The sequence below is a fragment of the Balaenoptera musculus genome, chromosome 13, assembly GCF_009873245.2.
Source record: "Balaenoptera musculus isolate JJ_BM4_2016_0621 chromosome 13, mBalMus1.pri.v3, whole genome shotgun sequence".
NCBI classification, from domain to species: Eukaryota; Metazoa; Chordata; class Mammalia; order Artiodactyla; family Balaenopteridae; genus Balaenoptera; species Balaenoptera musculus.
In genome coordinates, this window is record NC_045797.1 from 47,036,022 (window position 1) to 47,054,586 (window position 18,565).

Genomic DNA, 18,565 nt, shown 5'->3' on the forward strand with positions numbered 1-18,565 from the left:
CATACATTTTGTCATGATTTTTTTGTTGCTATTGTGAGAAGGGTAAATCTACTCTCTGTTACTCCTCATTGTTGGGAAATAAAAATCATCTAGTAACTTAGCTTTGAAAAGTTTTGAAAAGAAGGCAAATGCTACTGCATCAAATAAATAAATATTTAAAATATAAAAAATATATGTATAATTGCAAAAACAAAACATGAGGTCATCTAATCTTAATATCTAATATTAGGAGAGTAAATAATTTATATCCTTTTAACACAGTATTTGTGGAAGGAGAGACTTTGGTGTCAGTTAGATGTTAATGTGACACCTGGCTCCCTAAAATGTGGGTAATAATTAGTACTCCAAAGAATTTTTGTAAGATATATATCCCCTATCACAATATTTAACATGTTGCAAACAATCATTTTATGTTAATATTTCATGCCTTCGTGGATCTATCCGGGGTATGTGAGATGCTTAACAAAGAAGTTTCCCAGAGAGCACAGGGGAATAGGATTCAGATGCGCCAAAGCGGATTTTCCTCCCCAGCTGATGTTATACCTTCTCTTGATTTTACTTGGCGTAACCTTACTTCAGCACCTCACCCTTGCCATTTAATGGTATGAACCATATCAATTTGGGCAAACATTGTCCTCACTCTTCACTAAAGTAGCAGCTATTTCCCTTCTACATCCTCTCTAAACAACATATATTCACAATCCCTGCTACTTCCCCTCATGACTACCAGAAACCAGTTATTATTGGTCTTTGACAATGTTTGCAAATAAGGGTTGTGGCAGTGCATGTAATCAGATAAATTTTTATTTTGTAAAAACACAGAAGAAAGTAAACATAATGGAATGTTCTTGTCCCACATTAGCCCATAAAATCTAAAGGATCCAATAACTGTAGAGTAAAATTCCTGCAGGATCACTCACATTATATTCATTGTTGGAAAAAAAATCTTGTCTGGGTATGAAACCACAGTAAGAGGTGTCTGAAGTGAAGATAATTTTTTTTCCTTTCCACTGCCAAGATTTGTTACAGTGAGCTTTTGGTTGTCTGAGGAATAAAAATGGAAGTGAAGAGGGGAAACTCAAGGCTATTTTTGAGTTATCTCTGAGTTGATTATAAGTTGCAAGTAGTGGAATTATGGCTCTTTTCTCTTTTGAAGATAGCGACAGCAGTAATGACAATAACAATAATGATAACTTGCTACCTTGCACTTACATGTAGTCTTTTAACCCAGTTTTAAAAACAGCAATTACAGTTCATGATAGCTTTGCATGTTGCATGTTAGGATAGCCATTAGGTCCTGTATAGGGGTGAGCAAATGAAGATGTAGTGACCTAAGCTCTTCATTCTCTCTGTTTTATGGCCAGCTCCACTACTGAATAAAAGCAGAGTTCAGTGATTGGTGTAAACTTGTGGGATACCTAGTGGATTTTTCTAAGTAGGGTTACTAAAAAAGTTGGTTTAAAATGATAAAGAGTAAAAGTTACTTTTATTATTAGAAAATTGGACAGGATAGTGTTATCTTTCTCTTTAAATCTTTTCTAGAAACCAGATGTACTGTCTTAACCTTATTGCTAGAAAACCAAGAAAAAAAAATGTGATTTTTACCTTGGTTTTCTTTTATACTTAAAATTTTTTTGTTGTCTTGTACATATTTTATGGTATTGTAAATCCATTTTACATCTAACTCTAATTCTATCTATAGATGTTAAATTTATTTGTATATAAATAAGTGTATTTTTAAGACTGTGTATAATATTAGATGCTTATTTGATTAGCAATTCACCAAATATTTACTGAATGCTAAAATACTTTAAGGAATTCAAAGAGAAACTAAGCTAGAAAAATTACTTTGCACATTCTTTGATTACTACACTTCATTTGCCTAGCAATTTCGAAGAATGAGAGAGGTCTGTGAATGTATGTTTTTGATATTTGAAAATTTCCTTTTTGAGACCAGATGTTTTATTTTAGAAAAAGCTGTATTTGATGTATCATAAAACCTGCTATGTCTTCCAGATTGACAGGGGAATTGAGAATGTCCAGATAATTAGAAATTTTTTCTTTAGAAAGCAAACTTCTATTTTAAAATAAACCCTAGTAGAGAGAACCATCAGCTATGTAAATTAGACTGTGTTGTTTGTGGATTAGAAAACTAGAAGTCTCTACTTATTTGACAAGGGAAATAAAACTGTCCAGATATCTAGGAATGAGTCCAAAATTGATTACTGGTCACCAAGAAGGACAACAAGAGGCAGAAGAGGGACAGTACAGCTAAGCATTGTTGTTGGGAGTTCTAGTAACAGATCCTTGACATCAGAATCCTGAAACCAAGAACATACCTCTCCAATGATAGGCTGCCAACATCACATGTGATAATTTGCCAAATGTAAATATGAAATTACCTCTTTTTTAATCTAATTTTTGCTTCTTTGATCACTAATGACATGTATTAGTAATACATTAGTCTATAAATTTGTGTCTTACTGAGCTCAGTGTTTCTTTTGTCAATTTATTCACTGTATATCCTATTTGATGTATTTTTTCAGTTTGTGGTGAGATTTTAAATACTGCTTGATATTTCTAATGTTAAGTAACTGCATCTATTAATATTTATTTGATTATTTTTATATTCTGCAATTATTTCTCCCCAAGATATACAAAATATAACATGAATTAAATCTATCAAATATACAAGTGAACGCTTAACTGTTTAATATATCCAATACTTGGGGCCGAGGGTTATGGCTTGAATTGAGGCTCTAATTAAAATCACTCCTCCTTGAAACCTTATTTTCTTTATGCTTTAACTGAATAATTTCTTCATTTCTGAATATATTTGTACCATAAAATCAATGTCATTGACATATTAGGGCTTGCACTATGATCATTCTCTTTACTGGTAAATTGTGGGTGTGTGTGGGTGTGTGTGTGTGTGTGGGTGTGTGTGGTTACCATGTCACATGATTTAATTATTTTTGATGTAAAAATGTGTTTCAATACCAGATGAAGCAAGAAGTATTAGTCAGAGTCCTCTAGAGAAACAGAACCAATAATATATAAAAGGAGGTTTATTATGAATTGTCTCACAAGTTATGGAGGCCTAGTTGTCCCACAGTCTGCCATCTGCAAGCTGGAGACCCAGGAAGGCCAGTGGTGTAATTCAGTCTGAGTTTGAGGGCATGAGAACCAGAGGAGCCAATGATGTAAATACCAGTCTGAGATGAAATGAGATGGCCTGGCTTAATAGTGAGGCAAGAAAAAAAGGGGCAGATTCCTCCTTTCTCTACTTTTTTTTCTATCTAGGCCATCAATGGATTGGTTGATGGCCAACCACTTTGGGGAGGGCAGTTTACTTTACTGAGTCCACCAATTAAAATGCTAATCTCATCCAGACAAACTCTCACAGACACACCAGAAACTATGTTTAATATAGGTACCCTGTGGGCCACTCAAGTTGACACATAAAATTAACCATCACAAGGTTCAATTAATTTACTCCTTTATAATATTTGGTCTTCTACTCAAGAACATGATATATCTCTCCAATGTTTTAAATTATTCTTTCAATCTTTATAGCAAAGTTTTGAAATTTCTTATTAGTCTTTTCACCTTTTTACTAGTTACTTCTAGGTATGTTATGTTTGTTTACATAATATAAGTATATATATTTTAAATTAAGCTCATTGCTTACTATAAGAGTACTACAGTCAGTATTTATATTGGTGTTCTTGTTCCCAGGTAATTCCCCAATGTTCTTTTCAGTTCCACTTTGGTTAAGGGGAAAAATACTCTCTCCATGTCCCCATTATTGTATGTACCCTGAAGTCCAAGGAGAGCTTCAGTGTGCAGGACTATTAAATCACAGGTTAGTCCAGAAGTCAGCAGGGGGATCCTTGCTCCAGGGTAGCTGATTCTCAGTGTTATCTTCCCCTGGTTCCCTTTCTTGAACTCTCAGAACTTTCTATCTCCTTCTTTTTTAGAGGCAATCAGTTCTTCCTTTTTCATGGAGTTATTCATCAGTCTCTCTTACCCTTACCCAGGACTTAACCACGATCTTTCTTTTTTTTTTTTTTAACATCTTTATTGGAGTATAATTGCTTTACAATGGTGTGTTAGTTTCTGCTGTACAACAAAGTGAATCAGCTATACATATACATACATCCCCATATCTCCTCCCTCTTGCATCTCCCTCCCACCCTCCCTATCCCACCCCTCTAGGTGGTCACAAAACACCGAGCTGATCTCCCTGTGCTATGCGGCTGCTTCCCACTAGCTATCTATTTTACATTTGGTAGTGTATATATGTCCATGCCACTCTCTCACTTCATCCCAGCTTATGCTTCCCCCTCCCAGTGTCCTCAAGTCCATTCTCAATGTCTGTGTCTTTATTCCTGTCTGGCCCCTAGATTCTTCAGAACCTTTTTTTTTTTTTTTTTTTTTTTTTTAGATTCCATATATATGTGTTAGCATACAGCATTTGTTTTTCTCTTTCTGTGACTTAACTTCACTCGTATGATAGTCTCTAGACCCATCCACCTCACTGCAAATAACTCAATTTCGTTTCTTTTTATGGCTGAGTAATATTCCATTGTATATATGTGCCACATCTTCTTTCTTTGAAGAGTTAAGTAGTAGATGGATCTTCAAATCTTGGTTCTACCATTATTGGTGTGGGGAGGTGAAATGCCCATCAGGGTATAAGAAAGTGAAGATTGGTGAGTGCAGAGAGGATTCTGATTAATACTTGGAGTTAAAACATTGCTATATAGGTGTTTATTAAACATACAATTTTTGCCTAATCCTCTTAAATGAGTATTTGAATAAAGGTTACTTAAAGTTCTAATGATGTTTTAATTGATTTTCTTGGATTTTCTTGGTATTTTATATACAAATAAGGATCACTTTCCCAGTTTTCCTGTGACTTCAATTTAATTTGCTAAACTTTTCCTGCTTTAATTTTAATGAGTTAATGTGATAAAACATTAATATTTGTTTTATATAAAAGTTCAAAGAATAAAAACTTATATAATACATAAATATATTTACCAGTTATGTTCCCTTAACTGTACTTTTGTTGCCAGAGATAATCACTATTAACAATTTAGCATGTGTGCTGAAATTGCCATTTCAGCAATGTAAACATAAACTCTTTGACTATTACATAGTAATCTTGAATATGGACACAGCATGTTGTATTTGGAGATTTAGATATTTTAAATTTTTCAAATATTACAACAGTGATGCAATAAACATTCACATGGTGGGTTTTGTCGCAGAGTATGCATTTTGGTAATGTTTATAGAGACTGTAAAATTGCCTTCCAAATTGGCTATTCTGATTTGCACACACACCAGCACTCCATTTTTTCCTTATAAATTCTAATGATGGGAATTTTATTCTCTCCCTCTCTCTCTTTTTAACAATTGAGTTTCATGTGCAAAGAATAAGATTAGAGAGGATACTTGATTTATGACACATTCTCATTATTGATCATACAATTTATGTTTATTTTTAAATAGTTTTAATAATACAGTAAGCATCTGTGAAGTAGCTGTTTGAAACATATGGTATGACCTTGGCAGTAACCTAGATTTAGTCACTCTTGCAAACGTGACAAGTGAAAAATTATCTTATTTGCATTTCCCTGACTACTTGCTTTTCTCATGAGATTTTTTCTCTTAACAATTTAAGTTTCTTCTTTTATCAATTACCTGTTCACATGCTTTACCCGTTTTCCTGTTGAGTTGCTGTCTTTATATTATTTTTTTGTAAAAGTCATATATGTACGTGTGTATATATATGCATGTATATATCTGAGCAGTAATCCTTATAAGAGATTTCTCCCTTTCTTATCTTTTAAATTTAATTATAGTGTCTTAAGTCACAGTTAAGTTTTATTGCAGTGTAGTTACGTTTACTAATTATGGCAGAATGGTGCTAGGTATTCACCAAAACTGTATTATCTTTTCCCTACATTTTATAGTCTATCTTATAATAGGGATGTGACAAAATTCTAGCCAATAGTTTTATGCACCAAATCCAGACTTCTCATCAAAACCTCCCATATGTGATCATCCATATTATTTTCCCTTACAGTTGGCTCAAATGAAGATTAAGCATAGGGTGGACTTGGGAGCCTCATGGCTTAGAGCAGAGCTACAAGTAAAAGAAGTAGGAAATCCTGAATCAGCTCTTGGAAGAGTAAAAATGGATATTTAATTTGAGCAAGAAATGAATGTTATTTTCTTATTCTTCTAACACTTGGGGGTTTGTTTGTTACTTCAAGTAGCATTAGGTAGGTCCCACCTACTCCATAATCTTTTCATATGTATTTTGTATTTATTTCTTGAACTGTGATTATGAATACTTTTTAAAGAAAGGGGATAAATACGTTTATACAGATTTCTTAATAATACTGTATTCCTCATACTGCTCTTTTGTAGGTAGCCATCACCCTCTTCCTTCTCTGCTAATCAGGCATTTTTCTGTCCCTAGAATTTTGCCCTTTCCAGCATCCATATAAATAGAACTGTGTAGTATGTAGCATTTGGGGTCTGGTTCTTTTACTGAGAAAAATGCATTTAAAACTCATTCATGAGCATGATATACAGTACTGATACTATGTATAAAATAGATAACTAATGAGAACCTACTGTATAGCTCAGGGAACTCAGTGCTCTGTGGTGACCTAAATGGGAAGGAAATCCACAGAAAGAGAGGATATATGTATACGTATAGCTGATTCACTTTGCTGTAGAGTAGAAACTAACACAATATTGTAAAGCAACTGTACTCCAATAAAAATTAATTTAAAAAACTCATTCATGAGCATGAATGTTTGATCCCTTTTATTACCAAGTACTATTCTGGTATATGGGTATACCACAGTTTATATATTCACCATTTGAAAGATGTCTCACTTGTTTGAAGACTTGCTTATTAAGAATAAAGCTGCTACATATATATACACTACCAAATGTAAAATAGATAGCTAGTGGGAAGCAGCTGCATAGCACAGGGAGATCAGCTTGGTGCTTTGTGACCACCTAGAAGGGTGGGATAGGGAGGGTGGGAGGGAGGGAGATGCAAGAGGGAAGAGATACGGGGATATATGTATATGTATAACTGATTCACTTTGTTGTAAAGCAGAAACTAACACACCATTGTAAAGCAATTATACCCCCATAAAGATGTTAAAATAAATAAATACAAACATACATACATACATACATACATACATACATACATATATACATACATACCTGGGGGGGGAGAATAAAGCTGCTACAAATTCTGTGTATGTTTGTACAGATTTTTTGTATGTTTTGTGCAAATGTAGGTTTTCATTTCTTATGAAACTGATGTATCATTGACTTTATAAAAACCACCAAAAAATGCCTGCATCATTTTTCATTCCCACCAGTAGTGCATGAGAGTTCTAGTTACTTCGCATTCTTGAAGTACATGGTATTGTCAGTTATCTTAATTTTAGCCGTAGAATGTGTGGAGATATATCTTGCTATTGTTTTATTTTGCATTTTTTTAATGACTAATGTTTTTGAGGTTTTTATTTTCATGGATTTATTTGCCATCTGCTTATCTTCTTTGGAGTGATGACTGTTTTGATATTTTGCCCATTTATGTGCTTTGACCTAATGGCGCATGTATTTATTTTATTCAGTCCTTGGCTATTATTTCGGCTAGGCAAATAATTCAGTTTTGAAAATTATCTTCTCTCAGCTCTTTGAATATTTTTCCACATTTTTTCTTGCATTAAATTTGCTAGTGAATTTTTTTCTGATGCCAATCTATTTCTTATTTTATGAAGTTTTTTTGGTCTCTGTAATATTTTAGAATTCTTTTATTGCTGATGTTCTCAAATGTCACTGCTTCATTTTGAGTCGTGAGTGTGTGTGTGTGTGTGTGTGTGTGTGTGTGTGTGTGTGTGTGTGTTCCTTCATGGCACTTAGTGGGCCCTTCAGTATGGGATTTTAAAATAATTTTTTCTGTATCGTTGCTATTTTCTTGCTGCTTACCTACTGGAATTCTTTTATGTGAATATGGAACTTCTGGATCTGGTCTTTGCATACCTTGATTTGTATCTTGTATTTATCGTGCTGCTATATAATTTTGACATTCTGAGATCATTTTAACTTTATCTTAATGTATTTTCATTTTATCCCATTCTGATATTCTCTTAGATAGATGTTTTTCTGTCTTCTTGACTATATTTTTTCAAGTACCTTCATCACCTGCGTGAGTTCTTTCATATTTTAGAAAATTGAATTGGATTTTTATATCTGATAGAGGAATTGACTGAGAATAAAAATCTTACTTTGTACCATTTTCCCTTACAAATTTGTGGACTTTTATCCATGGAATTCAAAATTCTAGTTATACTGAGTTTGAGCAAGAATATGTTCACCTCAAAGTGACCTCAAATATTCATATGTAGTATATATTCTGAGAATAAATTGCAAAAGACAGAAACATTCCCATAAATTCTAGGGCTTTGTGTGTTCATCACAGTAAATCAGTTCTGTCTCTATCCTTAAAACACTGTGTAGGCCTACTCTTAATGATACCACATTTTTATACAGAGGGAGAGGTTTATCTGCATCTTCATAAGTTATCTGAGGGAATGAAGATGGGGGAGGGAAATTACAATCCTAAAAGGATGAGGGATTGAACAAGGTGGTTTTTGGTGGGCAAAGTATCTATAAATAGGGAAGACGCCAGCAAAATCTATCTGGTGGTAGAGTCTCGGGTTATTAAGATAAATGTGAAAATGAGACTAAATTAGAAAACTGGAAAAATGTACAGAATTAAATCTGAAATCCCAGGGCAGGCTGCCCTGGAATAAACAGAAGTTTGATACAAAATATAATTTCAACAAAACTGCTTAGCAAAAAGGAAGCTTTAAATGTGATAGATGCTCTTTAAGGGGTAAGTGATGAGATACATGAGAGGTGGATATCGTAGTGGTTCAGAGTTTGGGCACTGCTGCCAGGAACTGTGCTGCCAGTGTGTGAATCCCAGCTCCATGAATTACTAGCTTCTCTGAGCCTGAAGTTCTTTGTATATAAATAGTGCTAACGTTCCACTTCCTTTTGGGATTTTTATGAAGATTAAATTTGGTAATGCATGTGAAACACTTAGAGACATGTCCTACTAACTTTTAAATACCAGGCATTATAATACAGTAAACATTTAGAAAATCATATTGACATTTATCCATATTTAGGTGACAGAACAATCTGTGATAATAACTTTTACTAATCTCATTCTATGTTCTAGGTGTGTACCTAATCTAATTTGATGCTCAAACAACCCTGTAAACTCAGTACTATTATTATTTATTTACTTGGGCAAGGAATCTGAGCTTTTGTGTAGATGAGTATTTTTCCCAAATTCATGAAGATAGTAAGTCCAAGAGTTGGAGGTTTGGCTGCATCCACACCTTCAGCACTTGCCACTGTGCTGGAGTTCTTTAATCGTGAAATCATTAGTTATTTGTATAGGATCTCAAAACAGGTGGATGGTTATTGATTTGACATTAACTGAGGGCTGTGTCATGTAACCTTTAATTTATAAAATAGCATATGTCCATAATTGACAGTTAAGTTTTAACACTGCTACTCAGAGCTACTGAAAGAGAAAGATTTTTGATCTTGGAGGGACATAGTGGGGTTGAGTGAGGGGAAAAAAAGAGATTCCATCCTGCAAGAAGAGCTCAACATCACATCTAAAACGTTCCCAGAAAAATTCTGACCCTCCACTTCCCAACCCCTTTCTATCTAGGGTTTACTGTTGTAAATAAGGTACAAGAAGGAAGATAACATTTGACACTTCCTGGAACTTAGGGGTTTGAAATGTGCCCATGAGCAGGATATGTAAACAGTTCCTGAAAATTAACCCTACATTCTCACCAAGTAAAGAATGAAAGATCTCTCCCTGCATTCTTGACGTGATCTTTAAATGAGAGAATTTCATCCCTCATATATTATATGCATCAAGGCAGACTTTTACAAGACAAAGGTTATGATCAATTTGCCATATGAGAGGTAACAAGAACAAAAAGAAAACAATAGTAACAAGTACATGTATTAAGAATTTAGCCCAATGGAAATTTATCATGTGTGCTTCTCTGTACTATTTGTATTTTGATATCTGTTATGAAGGCAAATAGTATCTAATTGTAATAAACACACATACAAGTACTCATATACTCTGTTGCCTGCATGGAGTTTACTCCCCTTCATTTGTCACGTATCCTTCTATGATGATGCCTAAAATTCCACCATTATGCTATCTTTTAGAATCTTTCTCTTTTTATCTCTTACATGTGGATTTAAAATAGGTATGTACATATATTATGTGTGTATGTATATATGACATGTTTATTATAAGTTAAATAATGCAAAAGAACAAAAGGTGTATAACGAAATAATTTCCTACGACTGCCTCACTTTCAATTCCGTTCTCTTGAATGCTCCAAACTTATCAGTATGGTGGGCATCCTTCTTTTTCCATGCTAAGGCATATTTATTATACACACACCTTATATTTATATGCATACGCATATATGTACAGCATTTGAAAGTGGAATCATGAGGTAACGATGATACATGTTTCCATATAGCTAACACATTTGCTTTAATAACTGTAATATTCACCATACAGATGTATAATAATTTATTCAGCCACTCGCATTTTGATGTGCCCATTTTGATACACTCATTTCTATTTTATTGCTGCATTAAAAATATAGGTACATGTATTAGTAAGTACTCATGTTTGCATAAGTACTCTGCAACCATTCTTTTTAAAAAAACACATGGGGCTTCCCTGGTGGCGCAGTGGTTGAGGGTCTGCCTGCCAATGCAGGGGACACGGGTTCGAGCCCTGGTCTGGGAGGATCCCACATGCTGCGGAGCGACTGGGCCCGTGAGCCACAACTACTGAGCCTGTGCGCCTGGAGCCCTTGCTCCGCAACGGGGGGTGCCGCGACAGTGGGGGGCCCGCGCACTGCGATGAGGAGTGGCCCCCGCTCTCCGCGACTGGAGAGGGCCCTCGCACAGAGACGAGGACCCAGCGCATACAAAAATAAATAAATAAATTTATAAAAAAAAAAAAAAAAACAACACATGGATTTTGATTGATTATGGTGAGAAGTAGTCACAAAGTCTACATCCATAAATTATCATAAAATAATCCTCAGGCAGGTTTGTGCATTTGCATATATATCTTTGTATAAATATACTTGTGTGTGTGACTACATATATATGACTATATATGTTTATATATGACTATATATATGATTATATACATATTCAGAATTTAAATGGAGTTTTATATTTGTTAAAATGACACTTTAGATATTGACTCTCAATATTATAAATTTGTGTAAAGTTACATTATATATAACAAATTACACATATTTATTGTATAAATTTGCAATTTATTACATTCATACTTGTTTTGATAGACACTCCATTCTCTGAAATAGTAGCCTAAAAGGTATCAGTTATATTAATCCTACATAATATGAAAACCAGAAGTAGGCAATCCAGGATGATGGAGCAATTAAAAGATCCAGTGCAGGAACCTAAGCTCCTCTAACTTCCTGCTCTGCTTATTTTAATGTGCAGCTTCTGTCTCCATGGTCCTAATATGGCTCCTGTACTGTGAAGTATTGTTCCTGTTTTCTAGGCAGGAAGAAGTGGAAACTGAAAGGAGTGAAATAGGGCTGCTAATAAATCTATTCTTTTTAAAAATGCTTTCCCAGAAGAATGAATGAACTTCACTTTATACCCCATTAGAAAGAATTGTCATATGGCTCCTATCTGTAAATGATTCTGGGGAGGCATTTTGTCTGGACACATTGCCATTAGGAATTGAAAAGGAGAGAATGGATATGAGGAAAGCCTGCAGGCCATGTTTGCCACAAGGGTGTGTGTGTATTATTTGTATATATTTGTTGTAACTATGAACCATGAGAGCCAAATTCTGATGTGATAAAATTTTATAATCATGACAGCACCTTTCCCAGCACAGGTGCTACATGAAGACTTATTAATTTATTGAGGAATTTATTATGTCTGATAGGGCTTTACTTTTTCTTGGAAAAATTATATATTGACTTTTGTATTATTACAAGTATTTGTAAATAGCCAAAATGCTGAATTGTTCTTTTATCTACTTCCCCCATTATTAAAAATGTATACAGAAGTGCATGAAATGTATCCATTCCCTGACATTGGCTCTAATGTAAAATTGTCCAAGCCTAGCCTAGACCTAAGGTTTTAATCTTGTGATCCTCTTCATATGTCATACTGTAGTGCATAGACTATACCCAGCACATTTGATTTAAAACTATTTCCAGAAAAATAAATTGTTGCTTACTAACCAGCTTTCTTCAGCAGACACATTTATCTCTTCACAAAATGTCACTATTCCTTCTTAGCACAGCAAAAGATAATGTTTGTAATTCATGGCATTGATGAAGAATTCCTAAGGTTGTTCTTTGCTGAGTGTCTATACATGCTCAGAAATAAATTTGAACATTTGGGAAATTATCTGGATAATACAAAAAAATAAAATAGCTTTCCTTAATGGTGGTCAAGGGTAATGAGTTATTTTGGCCTCAGTTAACTGAGAATGATAAATCATAGAATATGAGAACACATCATTTGAGAACACTATTATGTACGCCTATATATTTATATAGCTATATTTCTATATACATTTTAAAAAACTATATGACCGTAGTCTGAAGAATAGGTTTAAGAGCTTAATTTTATAAATCGTTTATACAGTTCTAAAACTGGCTAATTTCTCTAATTGACTTTTAAACATTTTTTCTGTTATGGACATTTTCAAATTTTAAAAATAAAGATGGTTTTATAATGTACCTATTGCCCATATTGAACAATTGACAAGACATAGTCAATCCTGAGTCATCTATACGCCATTCCCTCCCCCTTCCTATATATATTATAAACATTTTGTGTGTAAATATTTCAGTCTTTTTTGCAAGACATGTGCATATTACCATTATATTTAAAAATCAAAAAGTAATCCCATAATACCCAGAAATATCTAGATATTGTTCAAATTTCTAATTGTCATTTATGTTTTATTTTTAAACAGATATTTTTGTTTTGTTTGAATCAGGATCAAAACAAGGTCCATATATGGATATTGGTAGATAGATCCCACACGTCTCTTTTAATATATAGCCCTTGCCTCTCTCTCTCTCTCTGTCTCTCTCTTTCCCTTTCCTCCTCCTTCATGTTGATGATACTGGGTAGTTTATTTTGAGTGTCCCCTACAGTCCGGAATATACTGATTGTACCCTCTTCTTGTTGTTTGTCATGCTCCTCTATCCCCTGTCCCTCTATATTTCCTATAATTTAATTGCTGGAATTAGAAGTTTAATTACATTTAGGTTCTGGCTTTTGCAAGCTTATTTATGGATGGTGTTGTGTTCTAATTCATTTTGAATGTCGATATGTAGTGTGAGCTGTGATAAATGGCTTTCAGAGTTGAATTTTTTTATTTATTTTAAAATACAGTCTCTTTTCTATAATATTAACATTAAATCAAGGAAGTATTTTTCTTATTAAACATTCTGTGGCTTTGCTTCTTCAAAATGGCAGAAGCAAAGAAAAATACCAGTGGTGTTAGTCTGTATGCCATTACAGGAATTTTTTGGTCATCATAGTAACTTTTAAATATTTAAAAATATAAAATTATAATTAAATTGTAATTAAATATTTAATTACTTTATCAATTAAATTAAGTTAAATAGTTTCAAATTTACAAAAATAATTAAAAAAATAGAAATAGCTAAACATTTTGGCATATGCTATCTCATTTAATCTTCACAACTAATGTATGAGATTTGTGTTATTTTTATTTTACAGAGGATGAGACTGAGGGACACAGTGGTTAAATATCTTGCCTAAGAACACACAGCAATGGGACAGGGGTTTGCCATCAGGCAATCTGACTCCTCAGTGTCTGCTTTTAACTACCAAGCTATACTGTCTTGGAGACAATGATAATGCTAAACGATAGTAATATTCTCCATAAACATAGTTTTAATACTTCTGGAGATGCTAAGCCACAGTGAAACATAAAGAACATGAATGAAACTGATTTGATGCAATTAATAATGGTGCTATAATGTCTGTGCTGTTTTTTGTGGGAGAGAAAGTGGGGGTGTATGATATAGAAATTATAAAACAATTCTTGTAAAGTGAGGAGAGTACTTGATATAAAATACAATGCTAAAAATATATTCTTAAAATTGGAAGGAACACTATAAATCTTTAACCTACTCCAAATCAAGTGGCATCTGCTTATACACTTTGAGCAATAGTTCACTACTATGTGAATCATTACACTACTGGGCAGCTCTAACTTAGAAGGTTTTTAAATTTGGAGTTGAATTCAGTCTTCATATAATTTTTACCTATTTTGACAATGAATTGTCACAGTAGAAATGGACAGTACTTCTACCCTTAGTCATTAAATCAAACTTCTAAACATCAGCTTTTCAAGAATCTTAAGGCATCTGGTACACAAAGCTTCTTGTATACAGTAGCATTTCATTCTTTCAACTTAGTCACATGACAGGATTTATTTTTTAAATAGTGCTTAAAATGTTCCTTCCTGACACTCCTACCTAAATCAGTCTTTTCTGAAATTTATTTTTAGAGCTCATATTGCAATTTCTAATTATATTGTTATTTGATTTACTATTTAATATCTGTCTTATTAAGCTGTATGCTCCATGATGACAGCAGGCACTATATCTCTTTGCTTTACCGCTGAATTCCAAGGGGCTAAAATAAAATCTTATAAAAATAAAGAATTCAATGCATAAAGGTAGATGAGTAAATACATTAATAAATGACTTATTTTCCTGATTCCTCTCCATCCAAGCTGATAGGTCAGATTATTTCTTGTCACTTTTGAATAACTCATATTTCAACAGTAATCATTAATATAAAGTGAACAATGCATTTCAGGTATAATTTAACCAATGTAAGATTCAGTGAACTATTCATTCACTTGAAAGTTATAGTTGTATTAGTGTCAGTTACCTGGGCACATAGTGGATTTTCAACACTTTTTGGTTCTTCTAACAGCTATAAAAAATTTCATCTTGTTATTTTGTTTGATCATTTCAATTGTCTGAGTCTTTTGAGAACATTGATTCTGTCACTCAGTATATTGTCATTCAGATATTTTTACCTTTTGACAATTATTCAGATATTTTTACCTTTTGACAGTTGAGTAGGCAGTTATCCATTTTAATTCAATTTCATGATTAAAACATATTTAATAATGTGTCATGACAGATTAAAATAGAAAGATTTGAGCTTGCCACTTGGAAATTTCATTGCAGACTGAAGACAACATGATTTTTGTTATCATCACTCAACTACCTAAAAAAAATCCACAAAAGAGTATCACCACCCACCCCATCATTCTCTTACTCTCTTTTCTTTAAGGGTAGCATGACTTTGTTAAGTGTGTTGTTGAGATCACAGTCAACCTTTTACAGTCTTTCTTTGTTCTAACAGTATTATAAAGATTTTTCCAAATGGCAATGTGCTGAAATAGGCACTGTATATTCTTATTTAATCCATGTGCAAAATAGCACATGAAAGTGTTATATGTATTTAAGTTATTAGTATTTTGTTATTTGTAACAACCAAACAGATGATAGCAGCGTTAATCTACTCACAGATTCATGATGATGATAATAATAACATTGATAGTAGTATTAGTAATATGTTGAAGAGAATATTTTCTATAATCAGAGAGAAACAGTCTGGAATTATAAGAGCATAATGAGTGTGTATATATTTGTGAAAGGAAAAGAGTAAATGTGAGGCTCATTAACATCAGTTTGGTCATGAGAGTTCACTGAAGACTATACTCTCACAGCTGACTTTTCTATAGTATTCCTTGATTGTTAAAGAGACTCTCATACAGGAGCTTTTGAGCCTAATTAAATATTAACTAAAATTCCAGTCTCTGCCTGGTTTTCCCATAAGGCAGAAACTAAAACAGGCAGTTTCTGAGTTACCACGTTATTAAGGAGTATAAGCCCAGGGACCAGCAATGAAGGACTAGGGAAATGAATTGGGGAAGAAGAAAAACAGATACTCAGAGACATTTGTAAGTTGCCTTCCATCAAGGACAAGTTATTGCTCAATCTTATAGAACTGGCCCCTATTAATAAGCCTAATGAATTTCAATAGGAGCAGTGGTAGTGGTGGGGGGTAGTTGAAGGAGAAAGGAAATAATTTATAAACCCACTCCCAACTCTCAATTTTACTCCATGGGCATGCACTTCACATGGGCAAGTATTGTCCCTCTGTGTTTCAGAGAAAGCACATGGGCAGAGAGCAAGAGACTCTGCCTGGGCATGATTCTGGATGCTGGTAAGTGAAATTTGCTTGAAAGTGCTTAAAAACCAATAGAAAACTGGCTGCTGAAGCAGCAGCTAGAACAAGAGATAGACAAGGCTAAGAGGGTCTGAAATACCTGATACAGGTACCAAATAAAATTTCAAGGTCTTTCTCTTTCTATGAATAATTCACTTTAATAAAATTTTTTCTCATGCTTAGAATGTCTAAGACATTGTGGAAGTAGAAGGGGTATAGGTGTAAAAGTAACTAAATCTCTGCTTACAATGATCTACAGTGTAGTAAGAGAAAGAGTGAAACAACTAATGGCAGACAGTATGTCTGAGTAAAATACCAAGAAGGTTAGAGATGGGCAAAGTTAATTTTGGATTTGGGGAAGGAAATTTTGGATAAGTTTAACAGAAATAAAGACGTTGATCTGGGGCTTCCCTGGCGGCTCAGTGGTTGAGAGTCCGCCTGCCGATGCAGGGGACCCAGGTTTGAGCCCTGGTCTGGGAAAATCCCACATGCCGTGGAGCAACTAAGCCCGTGCGCCACAACTACTGAGCCCGCGTGCTGCAACTACTGAAGCCCGTGCGCCTAGGGCCTGTGCTCTGCAGCAAGAGAAGCCCCAGCAATGAGAAGCCCGTGTACCTCAACGAAGAGTAGCCCCTGCTCTCCACAACTAGAGGAAGCCCGTGTGCAGCAACGAAGACCCAACACAGGCAAAAAAAATAAATTTATTAAAAAAAAAAAAAAAAGGCATCGATCTGGTACTTGATGTATGACACAGAGAGGTGCAGTTCTGACCGCTGTTCACAGTCTGAATAAAAGCACTGCAGTTTCAGACTATGAAAGAAAGTTTCAGGGGTGGATGTGTATAGTTGGGTGTGGCTGGATGAGTGGGGTGTGGCTGGATGAGTGAGAAGCAGAAGACAGACCTGGAGTATAGGATTACTGAAATCTCATACTGAGCCTCAGTACACAGTAGAGTGCCAGGAATAAAGAGTATTTAGTAGATATTTGTCGAATGAGTAAACTTTGTTGGTATGTCAGCAGCTGTTACATATACACACAGAAATGAGTTTGAGGTTGTGCTTAGGAAACTCTGAGTTAAAAAATGAAGCAGGATTCCTTGTTGTTGGACTTTTCAGGGATTTTGATGAGAAGTATGACTGATACCTAATATGTAGCATTTAAGATTATTTTAATATGAAACTGATTTTTGTACCAAATATCTTGTGGGATTCTTGTTCTTTGTGGTATATATTGATATCTTAGATGATGGTGTGCTTGAATAGAGTACATGTATGAAGAGGAAAAGAGAGTGGAGTGAGTGAAAACTTAAGTGAGTATATATTAATATTTCAAATACTATTCAACAATATCTTATTTAAGGAAAAGTTTGGAACAAAATTGTGAAATCCCTGAGTGACAACTCCTCTTGCTTTCTGCTGTTTGTATATTTTTCTATTCATTACCTCAATGGGAAAATGCATCCCATCTTGCCTCAAGTAATAAGCTTACCATTCAAGCTCTGGTCCCCTATATTCAGTCCAGCCCTCAACACTAGTTACTTGACTGATGCTGGACCAGTCTTTTCTTATTTGACAAAGAAGTAGGAACTAGAGTTAGGAGAGAAAGAGAGAAGATGAAGGAAAATAAAGAAAAGAAAGAGTTTATAAGTCAGAAATTTAAAAAAATGAAGGAAAATGGAAGGGAAAGAGGAAGAAAGGAAAAAGAGAAGAAAGAGAAGGAAGAAAGAGGAGAGAAGAGAAAAGAAAAAAAGAAAAAACTTAGTTGAACTAGAATACTCTTAAGACTGATCTCTTTTAATACTGTGGAATGGGCATAGGACCCTGAACAGACCTCTTTACCTCTGAGGTAGTCAGTTCATTTACTTGTGGAATGTAATTTGTGGAGGTTGCACAATGACTTTCAGTTACATAATTTTCTGATTTTTATGAGTCACCTATAAAGCCCTAGGGATTGTAACAATTCTCTAGAGCCCAGAAGTGAATACCAAGGGGAATTAGCTTGTGTACTAAAGAATCATTCAGGAAGCAATTTTTTCTGTCTTGAGGGCATATTTTATGTAATTACTTATATGGTCTCCTTAATGAAGAGCCACACCCAAG